The sequence below is a fragment of the Artemia sp. Qi Xiang Cuo genome, chromosome 6 (assembly GCF_049724085.1).
Source record: "Artemia sp. Qi Xiang Cuo chromosome 6, ASM4972408v1, whole genome shotgun sequence".
In the NCBI taxonomy this organism is placed as follows: domain Eukaryota; kingdom Metazoa; phylum Arthropoda; class Branchiopoda; order Anostraca; family Artemiidae; genus Artemia; species Artemia sp. Qi Xiang Cuo.
Genome location: NC_142799.1, coordinates 24,571,830 through 24,591,275, shown reverse-complemented (window position 1 = coordinate 24,591,275; position 19,446 = coordinate 24,571,830). Strand labels below are relative to the sequence as shown.

The 19,446-nt window shown below is 35.5% G+C and overlaps 1 protein-coding gene across 1 annotated transcript in view; it reads right to left on the bottom strand.

The window, feature by feature from the left end:
• LOC148951022 (uncharacterized) overlaps positions 1-19,446 on the bottom strand; it is a 58,446-nt gene that overhangs the window by 19,565 nt on the left and 19,435 nt on the right. The gene's annotated exons all lie outside the window — the stretch shown is intronic.

The following is a 19,446-nucleotide window of genomic DNA, read 5'->3' as shown; positions in this document are numbered from 1 at the left end:
CTGGTTGTCAAGGAACTTCTGAAAGTCAAGGATAGAAAGACTTAGGTTATCCCTCTCTTACTTACAATGTAATCCTACTGGTTTTTATTTTTAACAAAAACTGGAATGATGCAAATTTATTGTCAAAGTGTCTGGTGCACTTTGCTGCAATTCTGCCTATTCAAAGAAAAGGGATTTTAAAACAACACAGGAATTTCTTGGCCACTTATAAACTGTCAGATGTCTCCCAAAAATGGCAGCTGAGAGTTGCCTGCCAAAACTCCAGAGGAGAAACGCCCTTCTCCACCCTTTGTCAGATGAAGAAGTGCTTAAGATCATTATTCAGCCATGACAGATTGACATTATTATCCCTTGCTCACTATTGAGGGAAGACTGACTTAAGAGATGTTGGACAATGAATCTGATTTTACCAGGATTGAAGGAACTCCTAAGAATTAATGATACAGAGATTTTAGGTTAGTCCTTTCATATTTACATTGTCCTTTTACTGTTTACTGTTGTGCCTATTGTGGAAACAGCTGCACAACCAAAGAAAATTTCCTCAGTAAGAATGCGCTGTTGAAGTTTGCAATTAATTCAGCAGTTAAACTTTCCCATTTTTAATCTATTAAAGTTTAATTTTTCTCTATGAAGCAATTATTGTCGATTTCAATTAATCTCAATTAAGTGTCAACTATATTTTAACTTGATGCAAAAAAGGTCAAAGCACTTGTATCATAGTAGTAGTGGTAGTAGTAGGAGCAGTAGTAACAGTAATAGTGTATAATTGTTAGTAGTAACAGTAGTAGCAGCAGTATTAATAGCAGTAGTTGCAGGTATATTTTGCCTTTTGGTGAAAATCCCACTCATGGTGCCCCTGAAGTTTCCTCTGGATATGATAAGCCATTCCAAAAATATTGCTGATACTCCCGTATCAGCAATCTTTATATAAATAGTATGTTTTGATTTAGTTGAACTTTCCCCTCAACGTTCTCTCAGATATTTTTTCATCATCCTTTGCATTAGTAGTACTCGATAGAGAAGAAGTAGTTGCAGGGATAGTAGTGGTAGTAGTAAAAGTACTTGTGGTAGTAGTAGAAGCAGCAGTAGTTGTTGTAGTAGTAACTTGCAAATATTGCCTTTATGGTCAATTGATCATCTCTCTTTATCATTTCCTGAAAACTGCAAATTAATATGCTGAGTAATTCCTGAGTTATGCCCTTTTGGCAACCCATATACACATAACATGTTATGATTTAGTTCAACACTACCCTCAACATTCCCTGAAAGACTCATCTTAATGCCCTTTGTATTTTGGGAAAGAAGAAGTCAAACATGCATAACTTTACATACATTCCATAAAAATCTTATATGCCCCCAGGGCATAACTTACAACCCTTGCCCTGAGGGGTAACTTTTGGGGGGGGGGGTATCATAATATCAGGACCTTTCAACTGCGTTGAACAAAATAGATATCTAAAAATTGTGATTGGATGCGTTTGGGGAAATGAGTGGCATGGGAGGGGGCTGGTTGCCCTCCAATCACTTTTGACTATTAAAAAGGGCACCAGCCCTTTCGATATCCAATTGAATGAGCTCTTTTCTAAGTTTCTACGACTGCTCCTTCGATAGGAAGTGCCCTCCTCTAAACAAACCAAAAAATTACTTAGGCAGTGCTATTGTGCTGCCTATGATAGATCACGTTTTGGGTACATTTAGAGCAACTCTTAAGCGCTAAGACGGGGAGGGGCATTGAAGAGTTTGTAACTCTTCTATTTGGGTATGTTTTGCTGGTTTAAAAATTTTATATTACCTTTTTACTTTCATTTCAATTGTTTTTTTGTTTTGTTTTTTTTTCTAAGTGCTACCAATATAGAAGCAGATCCCATTGTAAAAATCTGCGAACTGGGGGCTGGTCCTTCGTACTTTTATTCAAGAAACCAATCCTCTGCTCCCTCTGCACTGTGTTCAGCAGTGGAAAAACTGATGGGATGTTGTCATCTCAAAGGAAAAGATAGAAAAGCACTCATTGCTTAGTAGGTATTTATATTTTTTCTAGTTATTACCTCTTGGACGATTCGGGACGTATCTGACAGTAGTAACGAAGCCTTTCAGCTGGTTTTAGATGCTGTTCTACCTGAGCTGGCTGACCTACTTTATGTAGAGGAGACTGTCAAACATGCACTCCGTTGTATTGGTAATATTGTAGAAAAAACTCTAAAAAAAGAGACGCCTACAGATTCTGAAGTAAGTCCTTCCTACTTCTTTATGTTCCCAACCACTTGCGCTAAATGTTCAAAAATTTATGGATACACTGATACTTTCTTTTATAAATTAAAATCAGCCCAGGATACTAACAAGTAACTGCTCAAGATCGCTTTAGAATTATGCATATACTTTCCTGACTTATTTCCCTATAGTCACATTTATTACTTTTTCCCTCTAGGTAAGTCCATTGTTTTGTAACACCTTTTTGGCATCGTCTAATTAGTAGGATAACACGGATCTTCATTCTCTTTTCCTTAGTTTTTGTCATCTTTTATTCCCTCTAAAGACAAAATCAGTTTTTAATGCTTTACACGATCGAGTTGGAACAAAATATTCTTATCAACTGATAAATAAACTCAATGTGGTGGTGGGGAGGGGGGGGGGAGGTTTTTAGAGATACTTTTTTTACACTTTAAACAGTTTTAGGAAATATATATTAAATTTCCCTTATTAATCAATACATACCCTGATAAATATATTGTTTTTCCAATGAATTTTTAAATAGCACTATCTTTTGGTTGTCATTACTTTTCTATTTTTTCCCTATGCTTTTCGAGTTTTAAATTTCTCTAAGAAAAAATTAAAAATCTATTGGACTTCAGCGCAACGAAGCATAGGGCAGACATGTAAAAAACCATCTTCTATTTGAGGAAATATCCTTGAGTTTAGATCGTCAGCTAGTGTTATTCGATATTGTTTAAAATGAGTACTGAAATAGCTCTTTATAATTTTCCAATGCCTTGCTAGCAGCGGGAAAAAAGAGGACACATCAGTGCTACTCATGCAAATAAGTGATGTTCCTTGTTGTTCAAGCCAGGGAACTGTAATTTTTCTGTAGTGGTTTTTCTTTTAATGGCAATTCCATTGGTGTATTTGTGATTTTAATCTGACTCCATTTTTTTCATAGAGATTTCTGTTTTTTTTCGAAATCCTTTTAAATTTTTTTTAAAAATAAAATTTTAATATTTATAATAATTTATATTATTGTTGCGACTCCTGAACCAGCTAGAAATAAAATTTTTTTTTTAGCTATTTTTTCAACTTTTGGCTATTATAGGCTGTTTTCTTTTTTAAACTTATTTTCTTAATTTTTGGTTACTATGGGCCGTGGTTTGTACCTTACTAGATCTCAGCTACTGCTGCAACCACGATGAGTGAACATACATAAATAAAGAGGGAACGTTGGCAAATTTGACCCATGGATCACATTTCTGAGCGGTTGAGGCCACAGTTTATCAGAATAGATAAATCAATCCAATCAATATTTTTTGATAGCCATTTCGTTCAGTGTAGTTGATTTCCAGATAGAAAATATGTTTTTGAGGAGGACACTCCCCCACAACCCTCAGGGCAAGGGTTTTAAGTTATGCTCTGGAGGTATACAAGGTTTTGTATAGACAGCATTGTTGTAGAAACTTCAGAAAGGGCTCATTCAATTGGAAATTTAAATGACTTCCTTTTTTAATAGTCAAAAGTGATTCATTAACTTCAAAGAGGGCTCATTTGATTGGAAATTGAAAGTTCTAGTTCACTTTTTAAGAGTCAAAAGAGATTGGAGGGCACCTAGCCCCCCCCCGCCATGCCCTTTTTTCCTCAAACCCATCCAATAAGAGCTTTGAGATAGATTTTTTTTTTAAATAGTTCATAGACCATATAATGAAAACTCCGGGGTCAACACAGCCCTCCAGGGCCTAAGGGCAGGTGTTTTAAGTTATGCCCTAGGGGAATATATGGTTCTTATTGAAGGGATGCTCGTAAAAACTTCAGAGATGGCTCATTTGATTGGAAATTGAAAGTTCTAGTTCAGTTTTTTAGAGTCAAAAGAGATATTGGAGGGCAACTAACCCCCCCTTTTTTTCCCCAAATGCATCCAATAAAAATTTTGAGATAGCCATTAAATTAAAATTGCTCAAAAGTCAGATAACAAAAACTCAGGTGTCATCACAACCCCCAGGGCCTGGGGCAGGCATTGTAAGTTATACCCTGGGGCATATATGGATCATATGAAAGGGATACTCATATAAACTTTGGAGAGGGATCATTTGATTGGAAATTTAAAGTTCAAGCTCACTTTTTAATATTCAAAAAAGATCCGAGGGCAGCTAGCCGCCCCCCCCCATGCCTTCTTTCTCCAAACCCATCTAATGAAAATTTTGAGATAGAAATTTTGTTAAAAATAGTTCAAAGGTTGGATGAGAAAAAATCCGGTGCCAATACAGCCCCCCCAGGGCCCAGGGAAGGCGTTCTAAGTTATGCCCTAAAGGCATGTATGGTTCTTATGAAAAGGATGCTTGTAAAAATTTCATAGAGGGCTCATTTAATTGGAAATTGAAAGTTAAGTAATTGAAAGTAAGTTGAAAGTAATTAATAGTAAAAACCACACGGCTCCAATGTTTTATTATTATTCTTCTTTTTTTTTCAGAGGCACTTCATATAGAAGGGGTCGTTGTATAAACTTCAAAGGGGGCTCATTCGATTGGAAATCGAGAGTTCTAGTGCCCTTTTTAAGAGTCAAAAGTAATCAGAGGGCAACTGCCCCCCCCCCCCCAAGTCATTTTTCCCCAAATACATCTGATAAAAATTTGAGGTAGCCATTTTGTTAAAAATAGTTCAAAGGTCAGATAAGAAAAAGTGATGTGTCGACACACCCCCCCCCCCCTCCCCCAGGGCCCAGGAAGACATTGTAAGTATTGCTCTGGGGGCATATATGTTTCTTATGGAAGGTATGCTCGTATAAACTTCAGAGAGGGCTCATATGATTGGAAATTGAAAGTTCTCGTTGACTTTTTAAGAGTCAAGAGAGATCAGAGGGCCACTAGCCCCCCTCTCCACGCCCTATTTTCCTCAAACTCATCTGATAAGATGAACTTTTTTTGTTACCATAAGAACTTTTTTTTTTGTTGCCATGGACTATGGTACCTGTATATTTATTATTAAAAACAACGGTAAGCTCATATAAGATAAGAACATGTTCTGCAACTATCACAAAACAGGAAGTAAGATGAAAATGAGAACCATATAAATAAAAAAAAAAACATATACATATACCAACATATTAACAGTCTGCCAGATATTTAACTGATTGATATAAAAGGTTGCCCTGATCAGCTTATGCTTAAATTCTTGTATCAATAGTGATTCTACCGCATTGAATGATAGGCTGTTCTCGTTTTTGATTTTCTTTTTTGGTTCAATAGGATAAACTGTATGCCAATACTGCTGACAGCTAGCGGCTAAAATTGACAAAAATAAAATAAAAAATAAGTTTGTGTTTGATCTATAGGCCTTCTGTGAAATTGGGACCAAGGGATATGGAATCTAGAGACCCTTTGGACATGCTGCTGTTTCAGAAATTCTATCCAATAATCATTTTGTACTTTAAAATGTTGTCTATAGAATCACTCTATAATATAATACAAATGGCGAATAGGAGGGATAGAGGAGGTTATTTGAGTCTGGTTGTATTAAAATCATGTCATCACTTACGTGAATAGAACTACAAGATGATTGGTATTTTTCTTAGATGTGAACCGTTTAATGCCAAAAGATATCTGGCTAAGAATCGTAATTCAAGTAGACTTGTTCTACCTTGTTGTTCTGAAGTAGCAGTTTGACTTCAACCTCCCAGTTTGTATAGTTAGTTGAAATTTGGAGGATGGAAGTATATTACCTCTCATTGATGAATCTATCATTGATGAATTGTTCTACCTTGTTGTTCTGAAGTAGCCTCACAGTTAGTTGAAATTTGGAGGATGGAAGTATATTACCTATCATAGATGAATCTAGCCTATATTTTTCTGTTGATGAAATAATTTGTTGCTTTCTAAAAAAGGGAGAGGAGAGGCAGACAGGCAAGATCTTCATCTGTGGTTTAAGTGTAAGAAGTACTTGTTTCATTTTGGAATTCCTAATGACATGGAAAGAAGGATCACACAACCAACTGTTACTTCTCTTTGAAGCTTGCTCTAACTTTGAGTCAACCAATTGTTTATTGACCCGTGGCTCTAAAATCCTGTTTCATTCTTATTTACATGACATGCTTGAGTCAAAGGGCTTGGGTGGATTAGTAAGCAATAACCAAATTAGTTTTAAATATCATATTGACAAAGGTACTCCAAATTTTTTTTTCTTAGAGTGAGCTCAATGACCTGGTGAGATACTTTCAAAAGACAGCAGAAGTTACTATTAAGTTTAAATGTACAACCTGCTACTATTTGGGTATTTCCTCAGTTTTTCTCTTAAGAGGCTTATCAGGGTAAATGATTGTCATTCCCAAAGTGCTTTGCCACAGAATTTGATTTATCAGGATGTTGCAGATTTGCTGATTCACGTAAAAATGTCTTCAAAGCAGTCTTGCTGCATAATGGAAGTAAATTTGAACACTTTAGATTTTTGAGTTGTTTTGACTCTTTACGCTAAAGTTTGATTTTTTGTTCCAATTATTTAAGATTTATTTATATAAGATTATTTAAGATTTTTAAGAATAAGACGATTGACCTCTGAATCACAAAGCCCATTTAATTAGAATAATAAGCTCTTTTAGAATTTGTAAGAAAACCTTAGCGTAAGGAGTGAGGTTTCTTTATTTAATTATATAATAAATGTACTATGCTAATACATCTTTGATATATGTTATGCTTCACCTTCTATTAACCTAATTCACTACCATTTAACTAGGCTTAGGCTTTATTTGAGATAGTAAAGTTCTTTTTAAATAAATAGTATTATGCATCTTTCAAAAACAGTGCAAACAAACGGTGATTTGGTAAAAACCAACAACCTTTGCTGGTTCATCCAATTGAGACCAGTGATAATCGAGAAATACTCACTGCAAGGGGGTTTTAGAAAATATCCATCTTACGTGAGATCTCTGTGAAATCAGCAAATGGTTTTCAAAGTCAGTTTGAAGTTGTATTAATCCTCTTTTCATTTTAGTATTTCATTATTTCACTTCTTATTTTTTCAGTTTCCTTTATACCTCTCTCTGAGGATGGTGCCTTGCACACTATAATCAGACTGCTCTTCTTAAACACTTAAAGGAGGAACGTGAACTGTGGTTGCAGAATTTTTGTCACATTCGTATATGTCACTTGAAGTAAAAGGAAGCTTTCCTAGAACTTACTTCGGGTTTGAGAAGAACTGTTTAATGTCGACCGTGTTAAGGTTCGTTGCTCGACCCAAGCTTATGGGTTCATGCTTGCATAGTCACAGTTGTGGATTTTGAGTTCGAAAACCTACCAGTCAGTCTATCCCTGCCTCTGGTATTGCTCCAGTTCTAACGGATTGTCTTGTTGTTTGGTATAGACAAGTAGTTGATGCATTCAAAGTCATATGCACTGGCAATTGTAGTAACAATTAGTTGGGGTCGTAATCAGTCACATTCACAAGTATTTCACAAGTCACATTCACCTTAATGTCCATGGCCATCCCAGATGTATTGCAGATTGCCCATTTTAACATCCATGCATAGTTATAAATCCTCCTCAACAGGTCCTTAATTTTCAACTTAATACCTTTATCTGTTCCTAAGATGCCATAATATGCCCTTCTGACAAACTTGGATGGACACAGTGTCTTTTGATTTAGTTCAATATTGCCAATAATACATTTTGAAAGTTCCAACGTACCTCCCACCTTTTTCTTGCGATATTGAACATACACCCTTTTGACAATCTGGATATATACTGTACCTTTTGATTTAGTTTTACTCCCCCTCTAGTTTCCCTGAATATTGAAACTCAACACCTTACTCTGTTCCCAAGACATTGTATCTATGCACCTTTGACAACCTGGATGTACTTAAACCCTTTTGAGAAAAAAATACCCTCGATTTTGTAGATGTGTCTAATCTGGTACATACTGGGATATGCCCCAGAATGTGCCATATTTTCCTGTTCCACTATATAACAGATGACACCCATCTGCAAAATCAAGAGCTATTTTTGTTTTTCGAATGTTTTCCCCTCAAGATGGCCACATAACATTACCAGATAATGTGGCTTTCATTTTGCACCCCAAACACTAAATTTTATTGAACTAAAAAATAATAAACAAAGAAAATCAAAAGAAAATGTATTTTTGGGGGGATATTTCCCAAACTTTGAGGTAGTTTTGCTCAAAAACCTAGATGCCCATCCATGGTCTATGGTATTGACGCTGTGGCAGGAGGGGACAAAATGATTATTTCACCCCCCTCCCTCCTTAAAGGAAAACCTAGATCTGACTCTGTTTTATTCTTTGTATTTGTTATGTTCCCTTTTTTTAGGATAAATTGAATTATTTCCTGGTCCAGTTTGACGATTTTTTTGAAGAATTTTTTATCCAAAAATGCTCAACCAGTTGGCTTTGTGACCAATGGACAAATTTATTGTGGCGATTTATGGCGAAGAATCCGGGTGTGTTCTTCTGTTTTAGTCAAAATCAATTTAATCAGTTAAAAATCGAATAACTCGAAATTTTATCAAGTCTGATTGATCAAATCTAAAATTTCATCAAGTATATAATTTGTTAATCTCTACATCAGATATGTCTGGTAGTTTTTAAGATTCAAGTTTTACCTTAAATATATTATTAGTTGATAATATAATGTTGTTAATTAATAGCGTATTATTAATAACATTGATAGTTAACTATATTAATTTACATTAATAATAAATCGAATTGTTTGGTTATATATTAATTGTGTAATAGTAATAGTTATTACAAATTATTAATATATATCTTAGTACAACACTTATACATGTTAATTTGTTACGGTTTATATTATACTCTGTTTGAGTTTTCGTATGTTATTTTACTGTGTCCCTACGGCATCAATGTCTTATTAGATTTGATGACATTTTTTAGACTTATACCTACTGTAAATAGCCTACCGCAATCCTTTAGAGAGGTAATTGAGATTAAACAATATATAAATATAAACTTTACTATAAATAGAGATACAAGAGATATTTCCTTAAGCCCAATTTATAATAACTTAATATTAAAAAATTCAATCAATATTTTCCCCCAGTCTAGTTTAAGACAACCTATCCACATATCTAATGAAATTCGAAGTTGCAGGAAGGCAAATCTATTGCTAAGCAAAGAATATTTGTTAAATCCAGTAGGTGAATTGTCCTTCAATTATTCCGGCTGGTTTTTTGATTCAGTATCTTTTCTCTTCTTGTAGAGTTCACTTTGAAAGGTTAGATCTTGTCAAGTTGATTTTTTTTTTATTATTATTATAATAATTATTATTATTATTATTGAGTACCGAGGACGACTTGGTAGAGGTCCTTGTCGAAATATTTAATTTGTTTTCGTTTTCATTGTTTGCTACTGGCTGATAAATCCTCGTTTTTTCTCACCTATTTGATTTTATTTTTCATTATATCCTTTCTACTCTTTGTTTCATACATCTGGGCAGCAGCAAAAATGAGGGATGGATGGAATATCCTTCCAGCTCTCCTTCCGGCCTTATATGGCTAGATGTTAAAGTGTTCTTGTGAACGAAACCAACAATCATTTGGGAACATAACCCTGGAAACTTTTTCTGGCTTAGAATGGTGCTATAGCCCAATTTGACCTAAAAATGGTTTTTTTTTAGCACAATAAGGTGCCAAACTTTGGTTTATTAAGGTTTAATCTTTTAGCCAAATGTTGTCTTTGGGACCCCCCCCCCCTTCCTCCCCCCCGTGCAAGTAAGCATATGAATATATTTTTTTTGCTCAAACTAATTGAAAAAAGCGGCGGTGCTTCTCGCTCCAGAATCGTAAAGAACGCCTACTCCTTATGCATTCTTTTAGATTCAGGAAATTTCTTTGGTAAACTCTCCCTTTGTTCCAAATTGCTGTAAAGAACATGGAAAAGAATGGGAAATCTGGTTTTTAAAGGACCTTTAAAAAGCTTTATCCCCACCTCTAACCTCCAAACGAAAATCTGCTGTTTGACTTTTGTGCTGCAATGCTTCAAGAATTGGGGAACAGTTTAGGTGCATTTGTACTAAGGAGTAGCACGATACATATTTGATTTTTTTGTTTTCCTAGGATCAATTTCTGTCTTAAATTATTATCAAAGAGTTTTGGGGGAGCCTGGTGTTAAATAACAACTTAAGCTCCCCTTGACATAGGTTAGACAGGTAGTTTGATTCACATATGTAAGATATTGGCAAATTGAATTAACTTTTTGGAGGTTTTGAGATTCTGTGGTATGAGAAAAGGTTTGGATAAAAAAGCACATAGCTTAAATTGTGAATAAATTTCACTTAACTCCTAATTCCACACCAAATCAACCGCTAATCTTACTTACTACCATAATTGTGGTAATATTTGGCATAATTAAAAACTCATTCAATTGGAGCTAAACTATCAAAAAATTAGTTTATACCACTTCCTGGGCATACAACAGTGTACAACAATATTTTGGTAGGAACATATGGTAGAAAGAATGTCACAGTCGTAGATTCATTCCTCATTTTTTTAGCATCTGTTAGATATAATGGATAAACAATAATTTTCATCATATAAATTAAATAAATAAATCAAATAAAAATCGGATAATTAAATCAATAATAAATATTCAAATATAATCATAATGGGGTATTATATATAATATTTAATATCTGGGTACATTTTTGCATTTAATTACGCCTGCTTGTATCAGCACCTGGAAAAACTTCGTCTCTGGCTATACAGATTGTATCGAATGTGACATGTATTACCCATATAAAAAAGCTATTTTTTAATCTATTATCTTAATTCGTTCTAAGACTTGCATCACTTACTAGAAACTTTACGGGCGCTGAGCTTGAAGGTTTGGTTAGGGCAGCTTTCTCCTCTGCCTTGTGTCGTCATGTCAAAATTGAAAACAAGATCGTGGTAGACCTAGACATTTCACCAAAGATGAGACTAACATGGGACGACTTCTTGTTTGTGGTGGAAAATGATGTTAAACCAGTAAGTTTTTTTTTTGATCTCATGAACCTTGCTTTATTGAAAAGCTTAGATTAAAGTCTTCTTCAACAGCACAGTTGAGCCCCGAAGGAAGAACCGTGCTCATGTTATCACGGACCTTTGCGCAAACCACTTTGGAGATGTTTTAGTTCTTTTTATGCGCTATCCACGACGGAAGCAAGAGGAGCCCGATCCAAGTTTTAAGTTTTCTTAGTGGATATCTGGAAAAGTAGCAAATTTACTGAATGTGTTTGCTACTCCTTTGGTTTTTTCCTTAACAGTTTCGCCAAAGTTTTCTTGCAAGGATTCGAGCTGATACAGTTGAACCGTTATAATATTGTGCGGGCCGTCACAAAAAACGACAAAATGTGTTCCGTTCTTCCTTTGTACTATGTCCACGATTCGAACGGGCCATTTCGGATAACCTTGGAATTTTACTTATGCCAGTCCTCTAATTTCAAGTCCACCAGGCATCTTATTATTTATTATTTAGGCATATTATTTATTATTAGGCATCTTAATATAAGATTTATTTAATCATTTACATTAATATCTATTGTATGTTTGTTTGCATTGATTGTTTATTTAATTTCTGTTCGTTTTAAGTTTCATTTATACTTCAATAGCAAAATATTTTTTTTCGTTTTAAGCTTGATTATTTTTTTTTTTTGAAGCATTAATAATTTATTAATTAATTTAATTTATTAAATGTGCCCTCTACTTTATTTAATAAAGATAAACTTCCCAAAAATTATTGGATTTTTTTTAAAATTACATCTGTTTGATTGTCTATTTGAAATTTTGCGCCCCTAAAATTTCTGTGCCCTGGGCCAGTGCCCCCTGTCTCCTGGTGTGATGCCACATAATAAATTTTTTTTTTTGCAGATTCCACAGATTCATCCACATTTCTTGTTGATACTGTGATATGTGATACTTTGTAATTACTGTAATGCCCGTGCCACATCATAGTCACATATATCGATAAAGCAATCCAAATATTATGAATGACTTAGCAATTTTCTTGATTTTAGCGTCACACTTGTATTTAAAAAGCAACAAATTAAAATTGCAAGAAATTAGTTTAAAGAGTCTGCACCAACAGTAAGTTGTGTCCAACTGTTTTCTACTAATACTAAGTCTTCTTAGCTTTTGTCAGATTCCTCTCCCAGATGGAAAAACCGCTGTTTTAAGTTTCAATCTTTTCTAATTTAAAAAAATTATGCCTTAAACCTTGCCTCTGATTGGTCAGTCAAGAAATTTATGTTTGAAAGTTGAACAATGTTCAACTCGAGAAATTACGAATAACGAACGTAATTGGCGCTGTAGTCGTGAGTAATTTTGATTTTATCGGCAAGTGTGACTATAATGTGGCACGGGCATAAGTGGTATAGTATAGCCTACTCAGTAATCGGTACTGTATGATGAGACGTATTGTTAATAAACATTAACAACAGTAGTAGTATCCGATCTAACATTATCTAAGTATGCTTTATCTGAGTGTGGGGTTTTTTATTTGTGTATGTGTATCACTATATGTGTATATGTGTATATTTTAGAATGTGATGTCTGCCATTAAGGCTCACAAGAAACAAGATTTAGTGGAGCAACGGGCAGCCAAAGAAGAAAGAATAGAAGTTCAAGTGATAGGACCCGGCCCTTCGTCAAACTCAAGTGTAAGTAACCTTCATAAGATGAATGAACAACACTTTTTAATAAATAACAGGTGGTGAAAAAGAAAAACGTCTTTATAATTCTCTGTATGGGTATATAGTCTTTAGCACCGGGAAATTTTCTTTTAGGTATTTTATGTATTCTATCTAAACACTGTTAAGCAACAAAAAAAAAAAAAAAATTAAGTGAGAAATATTAGAAAAAGAATTTATATGATTAAGGTAACATGATTACCCAGTACCAAAGAAAAAATAATATAAGAATAGAATTTACAGCTAAGAACAAAAAAAAAACAGAATAGTAAAGATAAGAACAGACAATGTCATGATTAATAAGGGCAAATACTAAAAAAAAAACTTTGCGTTTGGACCAATGAGGACCGTGCAGTGCATCTGCATTGTCTGCAGTGCAGTGTCTGCATGATTTAAGTTTTAATGTTGCAATTGCTATCAGTGGATGTTTTTTTTTTGTTTTTTTTTTTTAGATTTTATTATTAGTAATGACAGTGGGTGCGGCAAAGATATTAAATGTTTAGAAAAGTTTGTCAGCCTATCATCTAGGATGAAACGAAATGCAGGGCGTCCTTGAATAGGGTAGAGGGAGGCCGTAAGGAAAGTTTTAAGAGAAGTTAGAAAATCCCGGGAGTTTGTAAAGAGAGAGGCTTTGACTGGATTGGGATAGAGAAGTATGCGTAGCTATGTTAGCCTCAAGTGGCTTGGTGACGCAGTGGGTAATTAATAGTAGTAGTAGCAGTAGTAGTGTTGATAGGTGAAATCAAGCCAGCGTTTTAGTTGCTCAGTATCTAAACAAGATAAAAAAATTGAAGAAAAAAAACTCGTTGCGAACTGTGACCCTCTGTTTTTTTTGTCGTGCCAATCGGGTCTCACGTGAACCTCTTGCTTGTTCACCTGAACCACCATCAGAATTACCTATATAGATGAACAAATAAATCCTAAAACGAGTTCAGCTCAGAGTTTTTATTCCACAATACATACACAATCCAATCACAACACTCCTAATCCCCCTCGAAAGGCTCCATGGCCAGGGATACAAGGGGGAATGAGAAAAAAAAATACAATATATCCAAACAACCATAAAAAAGAAATCAATCGCCAAACAACATATAAAATTAAAATAGACCATACCTGAGGCCTGGGAGTCATAGCGCAGAGAAGACCACCATACAACAAAACTAAACATTCAGGGGACATCAACTCCACATAAAAAAAAAAAAAAAAAAATATTCTGTTTGATTATTAACTAAATGGTCCTTAAGAATCCTCTTGAAAGTGCCAAACGAGTGGCATTTATGTACTGATGAAGGCAAGGAGTTCCAAACCTGATGACAAGCGATGAGGGGATTGAAATCTGACCGCACAGTGGGAGTAGGAGGAATGCAGATATTATGTGACGAACGAAGGTTATATGGAGCTGAATCAGAAATAAACTGAGGCGTTTTTTTGAAGAGATTTTGGAAGATTGTCATGAAGCTGATGAAAAACAAAAGAAGCACAAGAAAGAATTCATACAGACTGTAGATTTAGAAGCCGTCTTGGTTAAGAAGGTTTGGTGTCAATAACCAGACGCGTTGCTTTGTAATAATTTACATAAAGCGACCGCATTGTAGAATTATAAGTAGACATCCATACTATGGGGCAATTAGAGACATGTGACTGGACAAGGCAGAAAAAAAGAAGCTTCAGAATAGATCCAGGAAAGGTGTGTTTGAGTTTTTGAATGACACCCAAACTCCGTGAGACCTTAACCCTAATCATGGCTATATGGTGTCGAAACAAAAGGTTATCATCAAGCAGGATACCAAGAAACCGGACCAACCGATTCTTTGGTCTACACAAGGAGCCTTGTGACACCTGAAGCAGTGTCAGTAGAGGGAAAGCTACACCAATTCGAGAAAAAATAAGAAAATGTGACTAGGTAACCTTCAAGGAAAAGTAATTTGCATCAAACCATGAAACTTATATCTCAAATTTTGCCACCAGGTTAGACCTGATATTACATCCTGTCTTCCCTAGAGTCCCAAGAGTGCTTTCATCAGCAGAAGCAACGAGGCAATCTTCATTAGACGCAGCATTTGGACACGAAGGAACATCCGGATGTTACAGATTGCAGCATACTAGAGGACTAGTTTTCTTGACTGCTGAAATCAGATCATTGATGTAAATCAGAAATAAAACGGGGCCAAGAACAGATCCGTGGGGGACGCCATATTCTACTTCAGAAGGGCTCTGGAAAAGCGGATAAATTGAAATAAGTTTCCCAGAAAGATATGATTCAAACCAAGAGAAAGCATTTGATCTTATACCAATATGCGATAGTTTCCAAAGAAGGATCTGATGAGTCAAAGAATCAAAAGCTTTACGAACATCCAAAAATAAAGCTTCCGGGATAAGACCAAAAGCTATTGCCGAATGAATGAAATTCAAAAGAGATGCGCAAGCATGCTCTGTAGAGTGATTCGCTTGCAATCCGAACTGGAAATCATGGAAAAAATTTTTGACATCCATAAAACTAAGAAGCCTGGATAGCATAGCCTTCTCAAAAATTTTGCTGAAAACAGATAGAAGAGAAATTGGCCTATAATTAGCAGGCCCATTCGGGGGCCCACATTTATACAGCACTATTACCTTGGCTCACATGAGCTCTTAAAAGAAAATTCCTTTCTCGAAACACAGATTGACAACCTCAGTCAAAGGTGACAGAATAGCAGGAAAAACAGCAAAGATTACACGTGCAGGAATTTTATCTGGCCCTGCAGACGATGAACCTTTAAGGGCGTTTACGATCCGAGATACCTCAAAATCAGAAACAGGGTTCAAGACCATTGACTTTAAACATGTGGGTTCAAGATAGGCTCTGAAATCGCAACGAGGAGTTGTAGAGCTCACAGAGGAAGCAGTCGTCTTTCCTATATTAGCAAAATAAGACGTAAGCTCTAGCTGAACATTTTCTTCCCCTTGGACAATTTTACCATCGACTATCAGCGTTGGTGGAACTGAAGGCGGAGGGTGAGTAGGTCTAAGTACAGAATTAATAATTTTCCATGTCTTCCCAACATCTTTCCCACACTCAGAGAATTTCCTGTGATAATACTGAGACTTGGCCTTCCGACACAGAGAATTAAATATACTCCTATAGGCCTTAAACCGCTGATGATGAGAAGCAGATGATGAAGCCTTGTATAGCTTCCACAAATAATTTTTCCTTTTCCAGCTTTTATGGAGACCTGGAGTCATCCGCGGATTCAGCAGTGCTATCCTTTTCGAAGTATGATGCGCTGGATTCTGATGGCAAACTTCAAGGATACCTTCTTTCACTGAATCATAAAAGAAATAAAAAAAGCGGTTAAAATGCGATTCAGAATCCAAACTATCCCATGGCTGATCAGTCAAACGAGATTTAAGTAGACTGATCTCACTGACACCAAAACGGAAAAATGGGAGATTAGATGGCGAAGCTTTACGCTGCGATCGATCAGCAGTCCTATATCGTGAAATAGCAGGAAAATGATCAGAAATATCACTAACCATCACCGAATTATCTAAGACATCTAGTGACGAAAAAATATTATCAATAAGTGATGCATGCATCTCCGTAACTCGGGTTGGTATACAAACTGAAGGTAGAGGTCCCGCAGAAAGCATCATTGACAAAAAATCTGCAGCCGAAGCAGAATTTTGATCCAGCAGGTTAAGGTTGAAATCCCCCATAAGGATTAGTTCGCAAGGATGCTTTTGGACTAAATCCAAAACCTCTTCAAGAATTTTCATAAACGAAGGAATAGATCCACTAGGGGATCTGTAAGCCAAACCGACAACTAAATCCTTACAACTTGACTTAATCTCAATAAAAAGGGATTAAAAAATTCCTTCCTCATTTCTACTCAAATTACTTCGGAAATTATGTACAAGATGATCGGCAATATACAGGGCGAGGCCACCTTTCACTAGTTGTTTCCGGTTCATCCTCTCAATCCTAAATCTTTGGATGTCTAAAAGCTTATCCTTTTTTGAATCCAGGAAAGTTTCACATAATCCAACAACATCCGGATTTCCTCCACTGACGATCCGTTTCAGCTCATCAAAAGAGGAGCAAAGTCCCTGAATGTTTAGGTGAAACACAGAGAAAATACCATCATGTTTAGAAGAGGCAGAACCATTTAATTTGCGAAACATATTTACTTTCAATAACCGATTTAGGATCATTATTATTCCTGTTTCTACATCCAACTGAATTATTAATCATACTTTCTATATCTAAAGGATTATTTTGTAACTCAACAAAACGTTCCCCCAAAGAGTTGACATCACCCTGGTCACCAAAAGAATTAATCATTTTACTTACGGTGGATGGTAGATGCGCTCCGCGACCAAACTCACCTGACCGAAAGTTATCGACATCACAGCAGAGCTATGGCATCTATGCGGAAGTAAAGCTGAACTCATTTTTGTGCAGACATGAAACTGAAAAACAAAAGTAAAGCCAAAACAACTGAATCCGAAGTAAGGAGCAATGGAGAGACAAAAAAAGAAATAAAAGAAGAACAAAAAAAGAGGAAAAGGGATCATCGATTAAATCATCCGGGAGATCCACAAACACTCAGGACCACAATCATATATAATAAATATTACAATTAAAATATAATTATAAAAAAAAAAAAAAAAAACAAAGGAAAGAAGGAACCACAATGTTTTGGCAAACCACAAAAAATAACACAATGAAATAAACGACCGAAATCATTCCTCATTCACACGTGAAGGGATGACCGCGTTAGACGCACTAACAGAGATCATAAACGGATCAAAACAAGTATCCCCTACACGCGTCCAGTTCTTAAACTTTCGAATTTTTCTTAGCTTTAAGCCAAAAGTTAATCCCTTTTGACATAACTCTGGTTTCGGCCACCTTCACTGACGGAATAGCAGAAGTGCGTAGACTATATCCGTACGCAAAAAGTTCTTTACGGCGACGTGCTAGGTCTTGGGGTAAATCATAACTGATACTTTGACGAGATCTTTTAAGCTTTCCACAATTCCACATAATATCATCCTTGTCAGTAATTCTAGTCAGCGTGACTATAATAGGCTCAATCTTATTCCTAGCAGAAGACCTAGTTGAAGCCCCTTTCTGTCTATTATTGTTCAAACGATAGCACTTCACAAATGGAATAGCGTCAGCATTTGCTAACCCGATATCAGTAAAAAGCTCGGGAACACCATTTTGCCCAGACACAACGGGAATACTGTTAAGTAGAAGATTCTGTCTTTTAGATGCAAGCTCTGATTGCAGGCACAAATTTTTTATATTGATTAACTCTGATTTCAAAGTGCAATTTTCCTGCCCTAATTGGGAATTTTCCTGGTGTAGAGCATCAATTCCTTGTTCCAGACTAGCCACCAACTGCATAAGCTCTTGATTCTTCTGATCGAAATAATCCTTTGTAAGAGACGTCATATTTAAATTCCTTATTTCCCTTATCTATTTCCCTTACAAGTTCACCCTTACCTTTCTCCTTACTTTTAGGTTCGAGTAAGAAAGTCGTCCATTTGGATATTTTAACGCCCAAACTTCATAAAGGACCAAATATTAATTTCGTCCTCTATATCTAGGGTTAGGTCTAAGTTTTAGTGCCGTTATTTTGTTGTTGTTGTTTTTTCTAACATTTCTTGCATATAAAGTTTATTTACGTCTTTTTTTATCTAGGTTTAAAATTGAAAAGCTGAGCAGTAAATTTAGTAAACTTCTGTGTAAGCCTGTATCTGTTGCCGTCTTTTTGTGTAATGGCATTCATTTTTACATACTAAGTCGTTGCAACAGATCAGCCTTCTTGTAATTTAAAACTTTAATTTTAAAATCAAGGGTTCTCAACTTTTAAGTTCATTTAATTCTCAGTAAAATTGTTGTTTATGCTCTTTTTTTTCCTTTTCACATTTTAAAAGAAATTGAACCCTTTACATTTTTGAATCCATTATCTTTTTTACTCATCCCTCGCTAAACGAATTTTCTGCTCATCCAAGCTCTTCTGCTTATGCTCCTCATGGCCTCCGCTCCAAGCGAATTTTACCTATATGTGCAAAATGGTTACTTCAAGGTCACTCTCAAGAAAAGAAAGCTTCAGCCCTCCTTAGAAAGTTATTCTGAAAAAAATATGGCACTTTGACTAAAAGAAACCTGTTTTCAGGCCCCCCCCCCAAAAAAAATGTTCATACTGTAAAATGATTTCTTTCCTTTAAAAAAATTCTACGGGTAGCAGAGATTCACCCTATTTCTAAATATTTTTTTTCTTTCACAAAAAGCAATTAATCAAGAGTAAATTACACTGAAAGCCTCAAGAATGACAGAGAAAACCCATAAACATCCAGAAAACAATATTTTCATAAGAAAAAGAAGGTTATCAACTGTAAGTTTTCTACTTTTGATGCTGATTCCGAATATGTACAACTTATTATATTTGGATGGTACCAATCAAAAGGGATTAATACAAGAGCATTTACATAGCTTTGGAAATAAGAAAGAGGGGTGGGGGTGCCTACTTGAGAGTCGAGAAACGGTGGTTTCTGTCATTTTGAGGATGGTT